We start from the raw sequence: 20,210 nt of genomic DNA, 5'->3' as shown, positions 1-20,210 counted from the left end.
CCACTGCCACCTCTGCTCCTCCCTCTGAGTTCCGTGTCCAGCTCTGGGCTTCCCAGATCCAGAAGGATAAGGAATGACTGGAGAGATCCCAGCAGAGGCAGTGGAGGTAAAGAGGGGACTGGGGCATCTCTCTTACGAGGAAAGGCTGAGAGCCCTGGGTCTGTCTGGCCTGCAGAAGAGCAGACTGAGAAGGGATCCTGTCAGTGCTGATCTGATGGGCAGGGAACAGAAAGATGGCGCTGGACTCTGTTCACAGGTGCCCAGCAACAGGACAAGGGGCACTGGGCACAAACTGGAGCACTCAAAGTTCCACCTGGACGTGAGGGAAAACTTCTTACCTGTGTGGATGTTGGAGCCCTGGAACAGGCTGCCCAGGGAGTGTGTGGAGTCTCCTTCTCTGGTGATACTCAAACCCATCCGGACTCGCTCCTGTGTAACTGCTGTAGAGTACCCTGCTGTAGCAGGGGGGTGGGATGCCATGAGCTCTGTAGGGCCCTTCCAATCCTAACCATGCTGGGATCCCATTAGGTTTTCAAGAAGTACTAGTTATGAGTGTTAAGACGTATGAAACTGTTTGACAAAGTTTCCCTAATCTCACTTTTCCAGTCTTTTCTAGTGCCATAATTATGTTAGCTTTCCCGTCACAGTGAACTTCCAGAGCAGACAAGCCCTGAATTACTGATGAAATCCAGGAAGAGTGTGACTTAAACTCCTGTTCTTTCAACTTTTGTTCGCAATCTAATTAAAAAAGGCACTGAGTCAATTTTTAAGACAGGCCTATCTTTTGTAATGTGTTTGCATTGGGAAAGAAGTTGCAGTTGAGAAAGAAAAGGTCTTGCCTGGCAGCTTTCTGGAAATGGCGCAGCATTTGCTGCATTTTGCAGGGCTTTCAGATTCTAGGCTTTGATTTAATTGAGAAGATGCCTTTGCCAGGTGTAAACCAGATACTCATCTTGCTTCAAAAGCTACCTAGCAAGGTGATAACAGCAACAAAGGTGGGAATATGCCCCACCCTGCCTTCCCATTTAGGTCAAACCTCAATTAGCTCCATTTATGTGCTAATATTAAGCACAGGAAACTGCCTTTTTCTTTACTTTGTACACGATAAGGAAATAACGCAGGGGGAAAAAATAAGGTTATTTTAATATAATGTAGTTAATAATGAAATCTGAAAATAAAGAACGAGACAGCGTTCCCATCCCTGTTTATGCTTATTCTTGCAGTGCAAAGCTGCTGTTACAGCTGTGTGTCGGCAGTGCAGTGCAGCCAGGGGGGCACTCTGCCTGTGCTGGGCTGATGCCGGGGCATATGAACAGAAAAGAACGTTTACAATCTCCTCTTCCATGCACTCCAGGTTTTCTGGTTTATTTTTTGGTTTTTTTAAATGTCCAGCTTCCATCTGTCTCTGTTGCTTGTGGAACGTCGGCCGTCCCTGGGGTTTTATTCTCAAATGGCATTAGGACTTTGTTCTGCGTGTTGTAATAATACGTTCTAAACCAAATATTAAAAAGTAAACCACAACAAAACTCTCTTCTGTTGGGCTTTGATAGTGGAGTGTGAGTACAAAAAGGGGGAAGAAGAAACTACTTGCAAAGACTTCTATTATTGCACAATTAAATGGTAAATCCTGAGTTTTCCTTGTGTCTATGTAAAGTTGTGTGAGGGAAAAGAATATTTAGTCTCAATCAATATTCTATTATCCTTTTTAATACTGCATAGAGAGGTTGGGTTTGTGTAACTTCCTTCAGTTAATGCCAAATCGTATCTTTGCTGTTGAGCTCTGTTTTCCACTTAGCGTAGCATTTGGTTGCTCAGGGCTTCTGTTTGGTTTGTGCTTTAGGTGCTGGGGCCAAAATGAGCCAGTATGCGTTTGGTCAGGGAGAAGAACTGAAACACATAAGGAATATCTGATTTATAAAATTCATAGAATAGTTAGGGTTGGAAAGAACCTTAAAGATCATCTAGTTCCAACTACCCTGCCGTGGGCAGGGACATCTCACTAGGTCAGGCTGCCCAAGGCCCCATCCAACCTGGCCTTGAACACCTGCAGGAATGGGGCAGCCACAACTTCCCTGGGCAACCTATTCCAGTGCCTTGCCACTCTCATGGTGAAGAAATTCTTCCTAATGTCTAGTCTAAATCTGCCCTTCTCCAGTTTATACCTGTTCTCCTCATCCTATCGCCACAAGCCTTTGCGAGTAGTACCTCTCCAGCTTTCCTGTAGGTCCCTTCCAGGCACTAGAAGGTTGCTGTAAGACCTTCTCGGAGCCTTCTCTTCTCCAGGCTGAAAAAGCTCAGTGCTCTCAGCCTGTCATCGTGTGGGAGGTGCTCCAACACTCTGATCATCTTTGTAGCCTCCTCTGGACCCATTCCAACAGCTCCATCTCCTTCTTATGTTGAGGATTCCAGAGCTGGACACAGTACTCCAGATGAGGTCTCACAAGAGAGGAATAGAGGGACATGATTAGGTATTTCCTTTGGTTTTAGATTCAAAATGTTACAGGGTCAATCTTGGTACTTGCACATCTGCAGCAAACTGTGATTTTGCAAACCTCAGTCCCTGATCTGAGTTGTGTTTTCCCTAGTTTTACCCTATATAAGCACCAGTTGGGTCTTTCTGTAGATGATGACTTACGTTGTTTTCTTTCTTTTAGTTTGTTTTTAAGACCCTCAGTAAACATAGAAATGTGAACCTTTTCTTGATTTTTCTTTTATGAAATGTTTTTATATGTTAATTTTATACCCATGGTGCCAACCCCTGCACGGTCAGCCAACATGGCTTTAGCTTTCGGTAAAGGAGACGTGAGGATGGACTCCAGAGGAGGTCAGTCAGACCTGTATTTGCTGCGACTGGTGCAGTTGTTGGTCAGTGTGTGCTGGCGATGGACTTGGACCCTCGGACACTGCAAAACAGAGAGCAGAACTGTGCAGTAGATGGCTGTCAGGTAGTGCAACCCCACAGCGTCAAAGGAGGGGATGTCATTATCACTGGAATACTTGCATTTGTTTGGGCCATGTGATCCCCCCCCAGTGTGTGCACCTGCAGTACCTTGTCTTATTTAATATTGTTTGTGATATTTAAGTCCTGTACCTTTTCTCCACCCCTTCCTTATGTGTTTGGCTTTGATATGCAGATTTCTAATTAGGTCTTGGGATGGTAACCAAAACATTGTCTTACTGTGGAGTACAGCTTCCCTTTGGGAAGAAACACAACTATGTTTACCTGGAGGGTGAAGAGTAATTGCTTTCTAGCAAAGCAGGTGTATTATTTACAGTTTTCCAAGAAGAAGTGAGAAATAACTGGAATGCCCCACTGATAATAGTTTTTTTTTCACGCTCCTGGGCACACCAACTACAAGGTGCTGGAAAGGGGAGAATCTGAATTCTGCTTCGCGTGTAACTTCAAATCACCTTTAAAGTCAAGTCGAGCTAGTTCTGTGTATGAGGTGTGTCTCCCACATAGGTGAGCTGTACAGGTGACAGCAAGTGTAAAGCTCTTGTGTTGAAAATAAAATAATTGTTAAGAGTTACTTGAGTATCTTTTATGGAACTGCGATGAAGGGAGATAAGGAGCATTATTTTTGTGAACTTCTTACAGGCAGGTAAAATTCCATTCCTGAAATGGAGAGTGTGTGCTGAACTTTGCTGAGCTAATGACGGTAAGGTAAGTCCAGAGCTCCTACAGAAATGCAACAGGAACTGAATGAATAAGTAACACCTGATGACACAGTGGTGACACAACTCAAAGCCATTCATTGTGCTTTGATGACAATGTGTTTAAGGAAATACTGTAACCATTGTGGAGCGAGATGTATTTCTAAAACTAAAAAGAAGAGTGAGTGTTGAAGTAGTAGAGTAATGAATGCATTTTATGTAGCATTGTTTTAATCTCATGATAGAAGTGCAGAACAAACTGAAAGCATAAATTAATCCCTGGGATTTTTCTGTTTTCTACTGGTGCCCATCTTGTAAAAACAAAAGAGTTTTCATAGAGTTATGTTAAGGATGAAGTGAATACCGGGCAAGGTTAGCTCTCCCTGTATCAAAACACGATTAGCTTTAAGAAAATCCATGTGGCAAATTCCAGTCCATCCCAACAGGTTAGCCTGTAATGTTTCTGTGATGATGAGGAGGGCGGGGTGTGGAGGGAAGGGTGGCCTGGATGTGCCCATTTCCTCTCCCCTTCAAAGGGACAGTCATCACTCTGCCTCTTTGAGAGGTCTTGGAGCACTGATTTACTGACAGTGGCTGCTGATGTGTTGAGGTAGCAAGTGAGTGAAACTCTGAAGAATTAACACTTTAGTCTCTGGAAAGGGAATAAACAAACTCGGTAACACAAGACCAGCATTAAATAAGCTTTTCTTTATTGATGAACAGTGACAATGGGTTCTGGTTAACTTGGTAATTTGTTTACTGTAAATCTCTGCAGCATATGAGAGAATGAACCAGGTCAGCGTGTGATGCACTTAATGCACATTGCATTGTGTTGGCATTTGTTTCTTTACTTGAGTAAGAAATGGGAAGTTAGGTTTGTTCTTACATAAATATAATAGAGAAGTCTGGTTTTGTTGTTAGAAAATTAATTTGTTTGCTCAGGTTTACAGCAGTTGCATCAAGATGCACTTTATTTTCCTCTGCTTGGAGAGTATTAGATACACAGGGTGTTTGTCAGTCAGTTGTATGTGGTACGAAGTTGCACAACTGAAGTTAGTTTTGGCTTATGAAAAGATAGTAAGTCGGTTTGCGTGAATAGATCTGGCTAGATTTACTTACCCAGTATGTAAAATGCTTGGATTTGGATCTTTGCTAAAATCTTGACTGTACAGCCAGCGGTCTTTGGGAGAAAGAACATTTGACCACTGCATTAGATGAATTCAACACTAGCTCTGGTTTTGTTACCTGTAATTTTGAATATACTACTAATATATTCCTGCTGAATACAGGCTTTTTATTTAGCCTGACAAATGTGTGTGACACCTGTACGTTCATGCTGGGTGATTTGTGCAATAGAATGTGATATTTTAATGGAGGGCTGTGCTGCTGTATTTCTATTAAGTATTTCAAGAAAAGGATTAAGAAATGACCCTCTTAATTTTAAAAGATTGAAATGTAATATTTCAGTGACTCTTCACTAGCGTTCAGTGAAAAAAAATACTAGAAACCCCTAATGATACCAGATTTCTGCTACAAGTAACACTTTCCTGAGCTGGTTGTATTCCAAGTATCGCCTCTGTTACTCTGTTTTGTGTAGAAAAACTTGATCTACTCAAGAAAAGAGAAGAAAAATCGGGGAAGAAACTAATCCAAGCAAGCATTCCAAATATTTTTAGTTTTAAGTTTTCATTGAAATATGTGTGGATTTTGTAGTGGCAGAGGGATGTTTCTGGGCCCTCATAGCACAAGGAGAATATGAAATCCTCACACTACTGCGCATCGGTAATGGAATGAAACTCTGGTTCCTATAAACAACTTTGACTGTTCCAGCTGATTTCTGGGAGGCCAGAGTGCATTTGGCATTTTAACTAGAAGATGTCTCTGACTCATTGTGTACATCACAGGGGAACACGTTGTGCTGTGCTGTCCGCAGTTCAGCAAGGGCAGGATGTCTGCGTGTTTGACTGGTGGCTGCACATATGACGTTCCGGTACCTGACGTCTGGCTGAAATGGGTCTGTCCATGGCTTCCTCTTGAGTGTGGGAAACAACTATAGTGTTCTCAGTGTGCTGGAAATACCTCACACACACGCTGGAGGAATGTCACTGTTGTGTTTGATGGGTCTGTCCCTGTGACAGTGACCTGGCGAGAGGACGGCTGAGCTCATCATTGTTTCTTTTTGCAGGCTGCGGAACAGCGATGCTGCAGGACTGACCACGCTCATTGCAGTGAGTAGGCTGTGGCAATAGGCATTCTGATAATTTTCCGAGAGATGAGAATCAAGTAGGGAAAAAGCAGATGTCATGTTCTGTATGGCTCAGTGCTGAGTTCTGTGCCTAGGCCCTGCTTCCAAAAGGAAGTACAGGTCTAGCCAGGACCTCTGGATGCTCAGTCCACACATGCAGTTACTTCTGTGCCTTCCGGCTGAGCTCTTGAGTCTGTCTGTGATAGTTAATGTCCACGGTAACACTTGTTATTGTTTCTGTGTTTCTTTGTATGTAAGCTTGAAATATAAATCTGATAGGCTGTAATTTCAGTGTGTTGCACATTGTCAGTGTGCCTTTTGTCATTCTGATGTCTGACATTATACAGCTTAGGGAATACTGAGGATTAATTCAGAGATTGTGCTGAGAGTTTTGATTCCAAAATCAGTTTTAGCAGCTTTGAAAAGAGTTTTGAATAGTCAGAAGAATGTTTGGTATTTTGCTACATGATGAGCATGAATTATCTTGTGCTGTCAGTAGCTTACTGGACTTGTTAGGAAATGAAGACTTCTCTACTCCCATCAGTTTGCTTGGTCTTTTTCAGGTTAGAGCAAGCAGAGTGTTTGTATCTTAATCCAGTACTTTGCTTTAGACAAAGGTAACAGTGAAAACTAGAATAGGGAGCTATTTAAACAGAACGCCTGGCCAGCTTGGCCTAGCTCACTGATGCAGCTTTTGGGCATGCTTTTGAACTTTTAACATACTTACTGTCTGTCTGTCAGGTACGTAAAGGAGGAGAGGAAAATCTGAAGTAGGTTTGCAGGCATTTTACAAGTTTGTTATTTTGGCGCTCCTTGTATAAATTCTTCATGCACTTCTGATTATATACCCTATATATATGTATTTACATATAAATCATATATCAAATAGCAAATGGAATATGCAAGTTTGCAAAGACTTATTTCAAGTTTATGACCAGTAATGAGATATGTTGGTTAACAAAAGCCTTGTTTAGGTAGCAGGCACGATATTGGGTGATACAGTGGAGTTTTATGTTTCAGTAGCGACCTTCATGCATTCAGAGGTTACTTTACAATCAGTAAAGATATAATTTGCACTGACAATACGAAAAAAAAGCACCAAATCATTCCTTTTTACATGCTGATTAAAATAATTTTAAGATTAAATGTAAGTGGTTCAAGTTTTAGAAGTACTTAAAGTGTACAGCTGCATGCTCTGTACAACGCGGAAAGAGAAGCTGTTGAACCCACTGCTCGTGACTTAATTCGGTGTTTACAGGCACGGAGAGAGCACCAACATCTGCTGAGTACAAAGAACAAACAGGTTTTTGTGAGGAGAGCAGATCTGTCCTGTAGGAGGGATCCAGTGAACTTAAGGTTGAATGAACAGTTTTCCAGTGAACACCTTGCTGAGCAGACAGGGATCCGAGGCTGGTCTAGGGTGTGGGGGAAAGTAGCTGCTATTTGAAAGTGAGGAGCAGCAATCTGAGCCAATTTAAAAACAAAAAAAAAGCACAACTAGGAAATTTGCAAGAATAGACAAGAATAGGAGGATTGTACCTAGGATTTAGAATTTATTGCAGGCATCTGAACTTGTGGAAGTTTCCGTAGTATAGGAGTGTACTGCCAGCTTCTGTACGGCAAGCCAGCTTTAATTGAAAGCTCTCTTTTCATAAAAGCTGAACCCTGTTTTTTGTAAATGAAGTAATGTTTTTTTCTGGGATGTACAGAAACTGAAAGACTGGCACCTTCCCAGGCTGCCTGTGCCAGAAGAAAGATGGTGAAGCTTCCTAGAAGCAGCTTCCAGTTTAGCAGCAGGTAGGGATATAGTATCCAGTTAGTTTTAAACATTACCTGTACCTTGGGCTTTAAAAAGTGAACCCTGCTAACTTTCCAACTTGTGAGATACTGTTAAAAAAACACAGAATAAATCCTTTTCCTTGGGAAGGAGATGCAATCCCATTGAGAATACTGATACATACAAGTAAGAAAACAATCATTGATCAAGCTGAGAATTTCCTATGACTTTCCTGAGCACTCAAGTGTCATGAGAGCTCCTTTCTCCTCAGTGTTTTGAGAGTTATTGCCCACAAAGCGGTCTAGATCCTATATTGATGGGCAGGTTTCCCTAGACCTGCAGCAATGGAATGGGAGCTGCTAGCCAGCTGCAGCCAGCCTCGGTTACCATGAAACAGTTGGCATGAATGCTGAACACAAAAGTGCCTTCCTCCGTAGAATAAGACAAAAATGCTCCATAAATGGGCAAGCTGGCATGCCTAAGTTTTCTCCCTTTGAATGTGTAATTGGAGACTAACAGGAGGGATTTATAAGAAGATTTGCGCTTTTTGGTAGTTTTTCCCACAGGCCTTTAAAAATACAAAGGAAGGAATAGCCACATGTATATCTCTTTCAACAAGCTTCTTCTGGAGGCCATGTCTTGTACTAACACTGTGTACCAGTTTATTCTACCTGTGCATTTATGGCCAACTGTAAGTTACCTAAAACTTTTCTGAGGGATGAAAAGAGTTATATCTCTGAAAAAGGAGAAAAAACATATCCTTAGAGACCTCTCATGTTTTTGTGGGGACAGTCAGTGCTTTAACCCATAGCACATACTCTCCGAGCAGAAGGCTGAAGAAAATTTTCTAGAGTTAAAGTAAACTTGAGAAGAGAGGCCTAAGAATTTGACCAAGAGGTTTTTTTATGACAAACTATGTTTAGGAGAGGAGTTGCCTTTACAGGAGTATTAGAGCTGGCAAGTGCCGCAGTCAGGAGAAAAATCTTAGCTACACTTAAGTTTTTTCCATTTTTGGGAGGGAAAAGGAGGGTGGAGGTGAAAACCAATATTTTGAGCAAAGGAAGATGAAGGATCTGTAAACAATGCTTTCTACAGAAAGCAGGAGTAAGGGTTTGACAAGTTTTGGAAACTGCTTGGTTTCTTTACACAGCAACAAAACGTGCGTTGGCCTGCTCTGAGTTGGTGACTGGAAGTTTGAAGGGGAACAACAAAAGAAATGTTCCTAGCCAAGAAAAGTGCTTCCCTTACATGAAACTTAACTGTTTGTAAATAGCAGCCGGTTTGCAAACTGAATGAAAACACAGCAGACTTGCAAAATGGGCTGGTTGGGCAAACATCTTGCTTTTTTGTTAAAACTATGTTCTTTATCACTTGTTCTGCCATGTCTCAGAACAAAAAGAATTGCACCAAAAATGGGATTGTTGAACTGTGAGCGGGAGTTAATAAAAAGTCTGGGAAATGGCAACAAATGAGAAACTATTGATAATGGATTGGAATTGAACCATGCTGTGGTTCCACGCAAACGCGCTGTGTGTTGCTTGTAGTGACAGTGTTTGAAAAGCAGCAGTTTGGTTTTTGACACTGTAGGTGGATGTATGCTCAGCAAGCTCAGGAAAAATAATACAGCTTCCAGAACAGCCCAGCCTCCAAAGAAGGTGAGAATTCACCTCCTTCATACGTGTGTAACACCCATGGATTTAATTATATCTTTACTTAAATATAACAACAACAATTGACACTGACTAAGAAACTAAAAATAAAATTATTTTAATAGATGTATATGCTTATAGTAATTATACAGTTTAAACAAGAGGCAGAAGGCAATTATGCCTTTACTTATTTTTGCATATCTATTTTTAGAAAATAATCTCATTAAAATTGAAATAAAAGTGTTATTGCTGTATGTTACTGATTTGTCTGCAAATATGATTGTTGTGTGTCTGCATGTACATACTTGCTTGTTTGTGTATGTTAAGATTTATTTATCAAGGAAAACAAATTATTTTGTTAGATAAAACAACTATGAAAGTAAAATTACAAAATAATTGGAAGTTTCAAGGAAAGATTAATAAACTGTGTATTTCTCTGTGTGATACCTACTAGTCTTTTCAGCTTTGAGACTGCATTTGATTTCTTGTATTTTATAAGAGGAAGTCAGTTTTAAAGAATGGAATAAACCCCACCGCTATTGACACAACTTCTACAAGAGTTACTCCCAACTATTTTAATGCCATTGCTGTGAACCAGATTTAATAACTGTTATTTGCTGAAAGGGTTAAAGAGCAGATTTTGATTATGTATTGTCAATCCGTGATTAGCGTCTGTTACAAGAAATAAGTGGTTTATTAAGCTTTACTGTACAGATGGCAACTGGAGGAGCTCAGATGTAAATTGAATTTTTGGTGGTATCACTGCATTGTTAAGACCAGCTGGTTTTATCTTTGCAACAGCAGCAACCCGTTTACACAAAATGTGTGTTTGTTGTTTACAGTTGCTTCAAAAGTTGTAAAAGTTCAGAATCTTTCAGAGTGTACCTATAATTAGATAAGAGTTTTCACTTTGTTTGCTTTGGCTTTTTTGCTCTTCTTATGCAAAGAACTGTTCTCAGCATTTAGATGAAAAGCTTTGTCCGGTTATGGAACACGAGAAATTTTTTTTTAATTGAATTTAATTCTTCATGTACAGTAGCTCTATAATTTAGATGTTTAGGTTAGTAAAACTTTTCTAGTCAACAATTGAAAAGATAATTTTCTGTATGTAAGCAATGCAGCCTTACCTTTGGAGTCTTAAGTCTCAGAGTCTTGCGTTCCTGTTTCAGCTGGAAATCTGCTTTTAGCAGATCACCAGTTCACCGTGGGAGAGCTCCAGAATGTGTCGTCTGGGTCAGGGTTACAAGTTTGAGGAGGGAGGCATTATTGTACGTGGGGTTTTCATTTGCTGTTATCACAATTCATAGTATTACTGTGAATCATTTGATATTTGATTATATTTTTGAAGTCCTTAAGATCCTTAGGCAATACTAAATTTGCTGTATTTAATTTATTTTCTGATTTCTTTTAAGGTAAGTAGCAAATCCTGTGGTGATAAAGAAAATCTGAACTAGGGGAATCAAAAGAGGCAACACTGAGAAGGCAGCTGGGATCCTCAGTTAAATAAACACTGAGAATTCTTTTATTTTTAACTTGACGACTGGAAGAGCGTAGATGTGCTTTGTAGATGGAAACAGCAGTGTGGTGGCTGGGAACAGCATGCAGACCAGCGCCTCTTCGGCTGGGGCTTGCCCTTCCCTTGTGGGTGTAGCTCGGTTCCTCTGTTGCTGTAGTAGTCCATAAATCTGTTTCTAATAGTGGATGAATAAGAATAAAAGATTTTTTTCAGAAATTTTTATCTCTTGGGAGAGGTTGTGGGCAGTGGCAGAAAGACCCCGTGGGCTCTGGTAGAGCACACGCTGGATACGGGTCAGACACGCGTGCTTTCTGCAGAGGGGCCGCTGTGCTGGGTGTGGTGGCAAGAGCGTAGGAAGCAGTCCTGGCGAAGGGATTCCCACTGCCCCCTTTGGCCCTTGTGAGGCCTTATCTGCAGGGCTCCATCTCCATTCTGGCATTCCAAGTAAGAGAAAGATAAAAATAGTGACATACTTTAGCAGCAGATACGTGGTGTGAGACAGCTGCCATTGTAAGACTGAGAGGTCCTGGATTTCAGTGATACAGTGATGGACCCTGTTTCCACTGTCCTTCTGCAACATCACTGATGTCTTTCGTAGGGTATTGCTGTCTCCTGGATTTGACCATGCCTGAGTACCGTATCTTGGTCACCTCCTTAGCTCTGCTTCATTGTAGTACCTCTTCTTAAAGATCTGTTCCTTCGCTTTTCTGCTGGGCTTGATTTTCCCAGGTTTGGGCACATTTTCTTAAATTTGGATGCAGCATAGTGCCCTTCCTCAGGTTTAGTCCTTAGGCACAGAAAAGAGCAAACAATGAAGTGCTGGTGCGTATTTGATTTGACATGGATGTTGTGTACAGGTGTTCCCTTGTGTTATACGCTTTCTCAGCCTGCGTATACGCCACTGAAAAACCAAAGTAATTAGTGATAATGAGGAGATGGGTAGGGGCAGTTGAAATGCAGAGGAGATAATAAATGACCAAAGTGTATATTGACAGCAGGTGGGATATTGAACACATTTTGTGGATGGGTTTTGTTTGGTTTAGTTCTTTGGATGAGAGATGTGATATGGGAGTGTCAGGTAAATACCAGTTAGACATGAAATAGAGATGTTGGATATGTATCCCTGTATATCTGATCCTGCCCTTTCTAAGGCAAGGATGAAGGCAACGCCTTACAGAGTTCAGCTTTACACTGCAGTCAGTCTGGGCCCTCGTCCGATTTAGCCAGGGAGGTTATAGGGAACAATTGATTTTGGGGGATGAAGAGATGTTTTTTCCATATGGATTTAGAAGAATATTCTTGTCTTAAATTGTATTTATGTTTGGGATATTAAAAACAGCCTAAACAAAGTGGGTGGCAGGCAGAAAGCTTGCGGAATCGGAGCGGATTCAGTTTATCAAATGTCTGACGGTAACTGGAAGAAATAAAGACATAGGCAGCGAGAAGAAAGGATGGGAGGTAAAGCTGAGACTGTAAAATATGTGCTTTATAGGTATTAAGAAGTACAGTTTCATAAAATCACTTGCTAGTTTTGTCGGATGTTCAAATATTTTACTCCCTGTTTGAAGACTGCAAAAGTTGTTATCAAGGAATACATTCATTAAAGTCACATTGTGATAAGCCTGATGATGGGCTCTATATGATCATACTTGATGGAGAAGGTGTGTTTGTATACACAAGAAAATATATGTATAAGAAAATAGGTTTTATCTATCCATGAATAACAGTTTTCTTTGAGGACCCAGTCCTTTGGGTATTCAGTCAGTAAGGCAGGATTCTTTTCCCTTTTTACCCCAGCTCTAGGATCTCTTTTTTAACTCAGTTTGTATATACATTGAGAGCTGCAGAGCTGCATGCAGGTTTGCTGGTTTAAGTGAAGCTATGGTGGTTTATTCTGCATGGTGATCTGTGATCAGGATCTTACTGGTTGGTTTTTTATTTAGAGAAGAAAAAATAAGTTGAGATTGTGTGCAAGTACCTTTTTCAAGATTTCAAATGATCAGATGTTTTGTCAGTATCTGACAGGTTTCCTTTTACGCTTTCTGAAGGTACTTTATTTGAAACAAGCACAGCAACGAAAAGGGTGTAGAATTTTGAGTTTTAATATTCCTGCACAACTCCAAGAAAGTAAAGAAATGGTGTGTTCTAAGACATAAATGCGTGTCAGCTGAATAAAGTATGGGCTCAGAGTGTGTGGAGGGCTTCGATGTATCATCTGCTTGTGTGCTTTACAGAGGTGATGTCAAGGTGAAAGTAGGCTTGCAGAATGGTTGGAAATCATTGATATTCTGACTCGGAGGCTGTAAATGACTCTGTGGCAGATGGAGTCTTTGTCAAGGAAGAAAAATGGCAGCTCTGGAACATCATGGATGTTTTCACTCAGCAGCTCAGCCCATAGGCTGTGACCTTCCAGTATTCAGGAGTTCCTCCTGTGCGTTAATAAATTCTCCTCCACTTCCGTCCCCAGAAAGTAGATAAATAGTAGTCATTGTAATTCAGTACAGTTTGGGGTATTTAATTATCAAAAAACATAAGCCAGCTTCATCACCAGATTTTTAAGGCAGTAAGCTCTGAAGGATCCTCGCAGTTTCTCCATGAGGTGCCAGGAATGGCTTTTAATCTGACAATAAAGGCATGTGTGTGTCCATAGGTACGACCACACGTACAGCGTGGTTCTAAAACTGGGTCTGCAAACTGCTCATTCCGTGGAACATGATTTTAAAATTGCAACAAAACCTGGAGTAAACTGGACAGAGTTAATTTTTGGAATGTGTTCATACTCAGCACATCTGTGTCTGTGTGCTTTGCTCTAGCGAAACATACAAATTTTAGACTGTACATCGTAGAAGCTATTTCTGGTCATTTCAGAGAGGATAAATAGTGTTGCAAAATTCAGTCTCATTTCTGAGTTCATGTTTTTACTTTATTGATAAAAATTCAGGTATCTCTTAGCACCATGCAGCAGCTAGTTCTGTACTGTTGGCATGGTTTCACCTGTGTTCTTCTCTGAGGTTGGATCTGTTTTAGTAGGATGAGGGTTCACTTGTATCTGTTGAGTAACTGCTTTCTGTATCCCTGTCAGGGAGATTTGTGCCAGGTTGTGCAAGTTATGAAAGTTTGATGTCCTGTAATTGGTGCTTGGCAGCCATGCATCTGTCCTGAGAGTTACGTGCCAAAATCACCTATTTTTTGTGTACTGTAGATTTGGGTATCTCAGAGTCTTTCTCATTTAATCATTGGAATTAAGACTAAAGCCTTTAACAGTTCTCTATATCCGTAGGTCCCATATACACTGGTTTGGTCCCTAATGAAACCATTGCTGTCAGTTGTTGTAGTATATGGCTTCAAGAGCCTGTGACATTTTGTCAAAGGTGCTCAGTTGTTCAGCTGACCTACATAGAATCATAGAATAACCAGGTTGGAAGAGACCCACCGGATCATCGAGTCCAACCATTACAGGGTGATAAGTCATTGTTAAAAGTGCATACGTTTCCCAGTCGTTGCCTGCCAGCCACACTCTCCAGCCATGGTTAGAGTTACAGAACGCGATCACTTTTCATCACAGGAGAAAATGACCCAGCACTTTCAGGGGTCAAGGTTGTTGCGTTAGCGTCTCTGTCTTGCAGACCCTGGAGTTTGTGGTCTTTGCTTTTAAAGATGAGCCAGCTGTAATTAACTGTGCATCTGCCTGCTCAATTTCAGTCATTTCGAGAGGTAGTGTAGATAGCTTCTTTTGCAGAAGGATGAATGCTTTGTAATTGAGACGGAAGTGGGTTTTGATACCATGTGGTTGAAAATAGTCTTCATGTGTCTTTTTATTTGGACATTGTAATGCACGAATAAGAGTTCATGTGACATGTGCTGGGATGTTTATATCAGGTAGCCACATATCTTTAAAAGTGAGAGAAATTGAAGGGAAAACAAGGCTGTGCGTTATAAGCTTTCATTTTTCAAAGCTTTCAGTGACGTGATTGTTAACTTAAAAAGGAAGATTGGAGCATATATGAAGAGCATAGGTGGAAATGTTTATGCTTTCAATTACGTACCTAGTTCATTATGTCCAATATCTTGATGGTCTTCTTCCTGGGCTATATAGCAACAATTTGACATCCCTTGCTCCAGGGACGGGTAATGCCATTTGCAGGCAGGTCATTACTTTCCTCCTCTGTTTTCCAGTGGTCTCCTGTGCTTTCTGCTTCTTTGGTGGTGTAATGGTCATCATGAGTATAGAACAACTGAATAGCTTCCTCAAGCCCTCAGGATAAAATGAGGAAATAAATTAAAAATGGCTTTCATTGTTCCCAAGGAGTTCTGTACAGTTCTGATGCACTAAGAGTGGCTAACTAATTGGTGATTTATCCTTGTGGAGTTAGGGCTTTGGAGTATTAGTTGGAAAAGAAAGTAGAAAAACAAGCAAACAAACCCGACACACAATCAAAAAACCCCAAGCCTATCAAAGAGGCCAGCAGGGATGTATTTTCTACTGTTCTCTGTTATTTTTTGGTGTGAGTTTGGAGCTTATAAGAAATAATGTTAACTTGATGGTGGCATTATTGCAACACAATCGTATTTGGGTTTTTTTTTTATTTAAAAGGCTCTAAAATGAGAACAGTAGAAAAATATAGTGAGCTCTGGTATAGCTTTGAATAGTTTTGGGGTGAATTCAAAACATGGGCTGTAAATAGGTTGCTTTTTATCTGTGAAGTATAGGGGAGCATATATCCCACAAAACAGAAATATGATATTAGTATAATGACAGAAACATGTCTTTTAAAATACTATTTAATGTCTTAATTGCTATGATTAGCTCCAAATAGTAAAATGAAGAATTCCATTCAGTACTCATCTCTCTTTTAGTAGAATTTTGTGTAACTGATACAAATGCCATGTGTTTGTATGTGTGTTCCTGACCTTGGCGAATTGTTTTGCTTGTTTTTGTGATGACTTTGGGTGTTCGTGCAAAGCAATTACTCTTTTATTCATGTAAAGGTTCCACGTTCTCTTCCTTGTTTAATCACTATATAAATACAGAGAAGATTTAAAAAAAATCATCATAGTAAATTCTTGTAATAATTGGTGTGCACCTTAAGCTGCAAAATTACAGTTTGTGCCAAGTGACACCCGGTTTTATTAGATATTCCTGCTGTTTACAGAGAAATCAAATCCCTTTGTCTCCTTAGCACCCATTGATTTTTCTTTCAAGGCTGTGTTAACAATGCTGGTAGAACTCATGCGATTAGGATCCGCGTTTAGCAATAAGTAGAGAAATAAACATTGTAAAATAAAGTGGTGTACGTATGTTGTTAAAATATTTTGCAGTGTTGCTGTACTTGAAGCAGCGAGAGCAGGAGGAGGACAAGACACTGAAAGGTCGAGGAAAAATGAGAGAAAGAACAAATGATGCAGAAAGAAAATGACACAGAGGTCTTGGTTTAATACATATGTATTCCAGGTTGATGGCTGATTTCATTAGCAAATCTCATTGTTATGCAATGTCTGTTCTTCTGCAGCAAAATGAATATTGTATTCTCAGAGGGTCTGTGCTTGTGTGTTTGTGTATGTTCTGACGACAGATAAAAATATGTATTTTTATGCGTTCTAACCTTTAAAAATTCCTGAAAAATATTCGTATTTTCAAAATAATTTAATATTTCAATTTTCCAATAAAATGGTAAATTAATGGTTATTTCTATGACAATGAGCAGTTTAACTCTCCTTCTCTCTGCATTTCTTTGCTATGTTTGCTGGTTATGGGATCTTTTCACCAAAACCTTCAGTTTGAATGAATAACAGTTAACACTGAATTTACCACCTCAAAAAAAAGTTTAGGTGTGACATTGGTCTCTGTAAAGCTTTTTAAAATGGCTGATAATAACGTATATAGAACATGGCAACAAACATCATCTCAGTCTCAAATCTCATCAAACTCCAGTCACTCTCTATATTTTAATGGAATATACTGAAAAATATTGACAACCTGTTTATCAACTTTATGATGGAATGTCATGTTTTGATACGTAGGGTTCCTTCAGGTCCGGATATGCTTCAGTTTCTTTTGTTTTCAAGTGTCCAGTTAACACAGAAACAGGAGTGTTTAATATTACAGAAATATTAAGACATTCTGATAAACACAATATTCGAAATGAGAGGGAACGTATGAGAAGACTTTGATGCAGAAATATGAAAGTGAACCGAAATTATTTAATTCGGGTATATTTATATGCTTTTCCAGAATTTATTCCTTATAGAAAGTTTGTGAAGTAGAAATCTACTAGCAAATGTATGAAATGCTACTAAATAAATTATAATTTGGGATTTTGATAGTTCTGTGATTAGTCCTAAGTAACAAGTCAACATGGGGAGTACTGTTGGGTGCTGTAATAATGTAAAGAACAAACTGTTTTGCTGTGTGTTCGAGTGACGTTTCCATGCCTTGAAACACTTCCATTCTCATGAGGGCTTGGTTAGGGGTCTGTTTGAGAGTAGTGAATATTGCTGGCTCTTCCTGAGTGGTGGCTCTGTAGGAGCTACTGTGTTTGTTCCAATGCCAGGATACCACTTTGAGGATCAAATTGATAAACGAAGTGTCTGTGCCTTTGGTGAATAATTCAGTGAGGACCAAAAGGCCGTTAAAAGGAATGATGAGCATGTTGGCCAGCGTATGCAACCGGAATAAGGAGGAGGTGAAACAAAGAGAAGATTGCTGTCTCTCTTTCCCTTTGCTTTGGTAGGGCTGTAATGGTACAAGGTTGCAGATTGGTTTGTGTCAGCTTGTGGGTTTCATAGATGGTAGGGTGGGTTTTTGTAGTGGGAAGGAATAGCTGAAATGAGGCGATCTGTCTCTAATGCTTTGTAGTGTTTTCCAGTGTGGAGATGGGTTTCAGCATCCCATGTTGCACTGTATAGCAGTGGGACCCAGGGATGGTCTCTGTGCAGTGTCTGATGTGGAGAAGGAATGATATTGGGACTTGTGAATGTGTCAGTACGTCATGTACGGGGACACAAACAGGACTTGCTTTGGTGGCCGTTCTTTGAAGGACTCTTGGCAGTGAAAGGTATTGAGGCTTTTGACACAGATTGAGTGTGAGGGGGAAGGTTGGACTGGTTGTTTGGTGTGCCTTTCCCTGTCTGTTCCTCCTTGCTCCTTTTCGAGTTTACTTGGAAGACACTTTTAGTAACTTGTTAATTTTTCTTGGGTAAAAAGTTTTCTAGAACTTCTTGTGTCCCACCCCAGAAAATTATTTCTGTTCAGTAATGAATAGTCTGGTTTGTCCCCTGCTGATTTGTCCATGCAGCTGGTGTCAGGAATCCAGCTACAATTACTGGAAGCGAAGGGTAGCCTGATACTACATGGGAAGTGTTTTGGTTTAATGCCCTACACAGCTGACTGTAGGGCGCTCATCCTCTGCAAAATTGTGGCTGCTGGGTGTAGATGATGCTGGATTCAGGTATAGTGTTTATATTCACCAGTATTTACTATTTTTGTAGAATCATAGAATGCTTTGGGTTGGAAGGGACCTTAAAGACCATCTAATTCTAACTCCTGTGCAGTGGGCAGGGACACCTCCTGCTGGATCAGGGTGCTCAAGGCCCATCTAACCTGGCCTTGAGCACTTCCAGGAAAGGGGCATCCGCAACTTCTCGGAGCAATCTATTCCAGTGCCTCGCCACTGTCATTGCAAAGAATTTCCTCCTAATGTCAGGTCTAAATCTTGCCCTCTCCAATTTATAGCCACCCCCCTAGTCATATCACTACATGCCTTTGAAAGAAAGTGTTTCTGCTGTGAAGCAATCTGTTTTGTGCAGCAGTGGTGTTGTTGATATCGAGGTGCAATGCAAAACACAGACCTGGTTTTGCTGGCCTTCACTGGAGGCTACAGAGGGATTGTGTTTGTCTTGGGCCAGCGTAAGCAGCATTCATGGCTTAACTGCTTCTATACTTCTTTATCATAGGGTAAACAATAAAGTTTCAAATCAAAACTTCCTTTGGAATGGAATGCCCGGAATGAAGCAGTAGTTCTAGATAGGCTCACCTCTGTTTTTTGAGGTTAATACCTGGGTTTCTTGGTACAGTGTTGAAGCGATTCTTACACTTTGGAGTGGTACGGTGCTTAACTGTTTGAAATCTCTTTGGCAGGAATGGCAGAACACAAGGCACTATGAAAAGCCTTTGTTTTTTACTTAAAAAAAATACTAAAAATAAATAAATAAAATTTCAGGATTTTTTATTTGCTGTATGACCATAGATTGAATTGCCCTGGGCAACGTTTGAAATATCAATAAAACACATTCCAGTACTTTGCTCACTGGTACTGTATGTAGTTTAAAAATATTTCTAATTTTTCGTGTTTTTAAAATTTATTTTTCAATACTCATATTTATGGCATGATCTGTATTCAACATCCGTATTTCTAGTTAAAATTTGCTATTAGGTCTATGCAAAAATAATTGCCATTTTTAACCATTAAATTTTGAGCAGTCTGTCTCAGCTTAGTGTAAAATTTACAGATGGACACAAGACCCGTTAGAATCTGTGCATTTTTGCCAACAAGAAGCAAGTCTTGTTTGTTCCGGTAGCGTAGAATTCTGGAATCTAGAACTGATGAATTCTTGAAAGGCATCTTGAGCTGCTGCTGGGCTGTGGAAACCCTTCTCTTTTAGGAAGCTGTTGAGATGCTTGGAGATGTGGTAATGGTTTGGCGAGAGCTCAGGGGAGGGAGGTGGGTGAGGGAGAGTTTTGTAGCGCAGTTCGTTCAGCTGATGCAGAACTGTTTGAGACAGGCGGTTGGGCACTGTCAGAGGGAAAACCTGATCCTCCTGCATGGATGAGTGTTGGATGTGAATGTCGCCATTCTGGGTGCGTTCTGTTGGTTCCCTGGCAATGCTCCTCTACCGTGATGGTTCCTCCAGGACTCATGGAGTTGCAGTGGGTGATTCCCCTTGGCTTACCGTGAAACAGTGGCCATGATCTTCTTGGGTTTGAGGAATTGTTCCGTGCTTTACCTGTGTACAGTCACGGTGCAGAATGCTGTTGGCTTTCGTATGGAATCCTTTGCATCCCGTGTCATGAAGAAACAGGTCAGTTTTGTTGTGCAAAAGCACTGCACAGCAGAGTTCATAATGGCAATTTGTTTGGTTTTCATTCAGCTTGGTCAGCACCTGTTTGTGGAGTTTTTTTGATTCCCAGATTGGTGCCAGTGTCCATCACCTGTTGCAGCACTGAGTTCTTTTGCAGCCTCTTGAGTTGTTTTGTGTGGGTCCCCTTCAATCCCATCCCTCAGCTGGTGTTGTTTGTTGCAGAAGGATGCCTGCGACCCTCCTCATCCTCAGGGCGCTTGTTTCTGTTATGAAATGTTTGGAACTGATGTG

General features: G+C 40.6%; 1 protein-coding gene across 4 annotated transcripts in view; it reads left to right on the top strand.

Moving 5' to 3' along the window:
• The window catches only part of BAZ2B (bromodomain adjacent to zinc finger domain 2B), a 112,220-nt gene that overhangs the window by 22,491 nt on the left and 69,519 nt on the right, over positions 1–20,210 (top strand). Inside the window, exon 1 of one of the 4 annotated variants that reach the window (XM_069861723.1) lies at positions 5,721–5,882. The exons of 1 other annotated variant lie outside the window; for it this stretch is intronic. The gene's annotated coding sequence lies outside the window, so the exon portion shown is untranslated. Of the gene's footprint in view, positions 1–5,720; positions 5,887–20,210 lie in introns of those variants that run through there. 2 more of the 4 variants (XM_069861722.1, XM_069861726.1) reach the window with 2 other exon arrangements.

This window comes from Phaenicophaeus curvirostris, chromosome 7 (genome assembly GCF_032191515.1).
Source record: "Phaenicophaeus curvirostris isolate KB17595 chromosome 7, BPBGC_Pcur_1.0, whole genome shotgun sequence".
NCBI lineage: Eukaryota > Metazoa > Chordata > Aves > Cuculiformes > Cuculidae > Phaenicophaeus > Phaenicophaeus curvirostris.
This window is presented reverse-complemented; position numbering and strand designations above follow the sequence as displayed.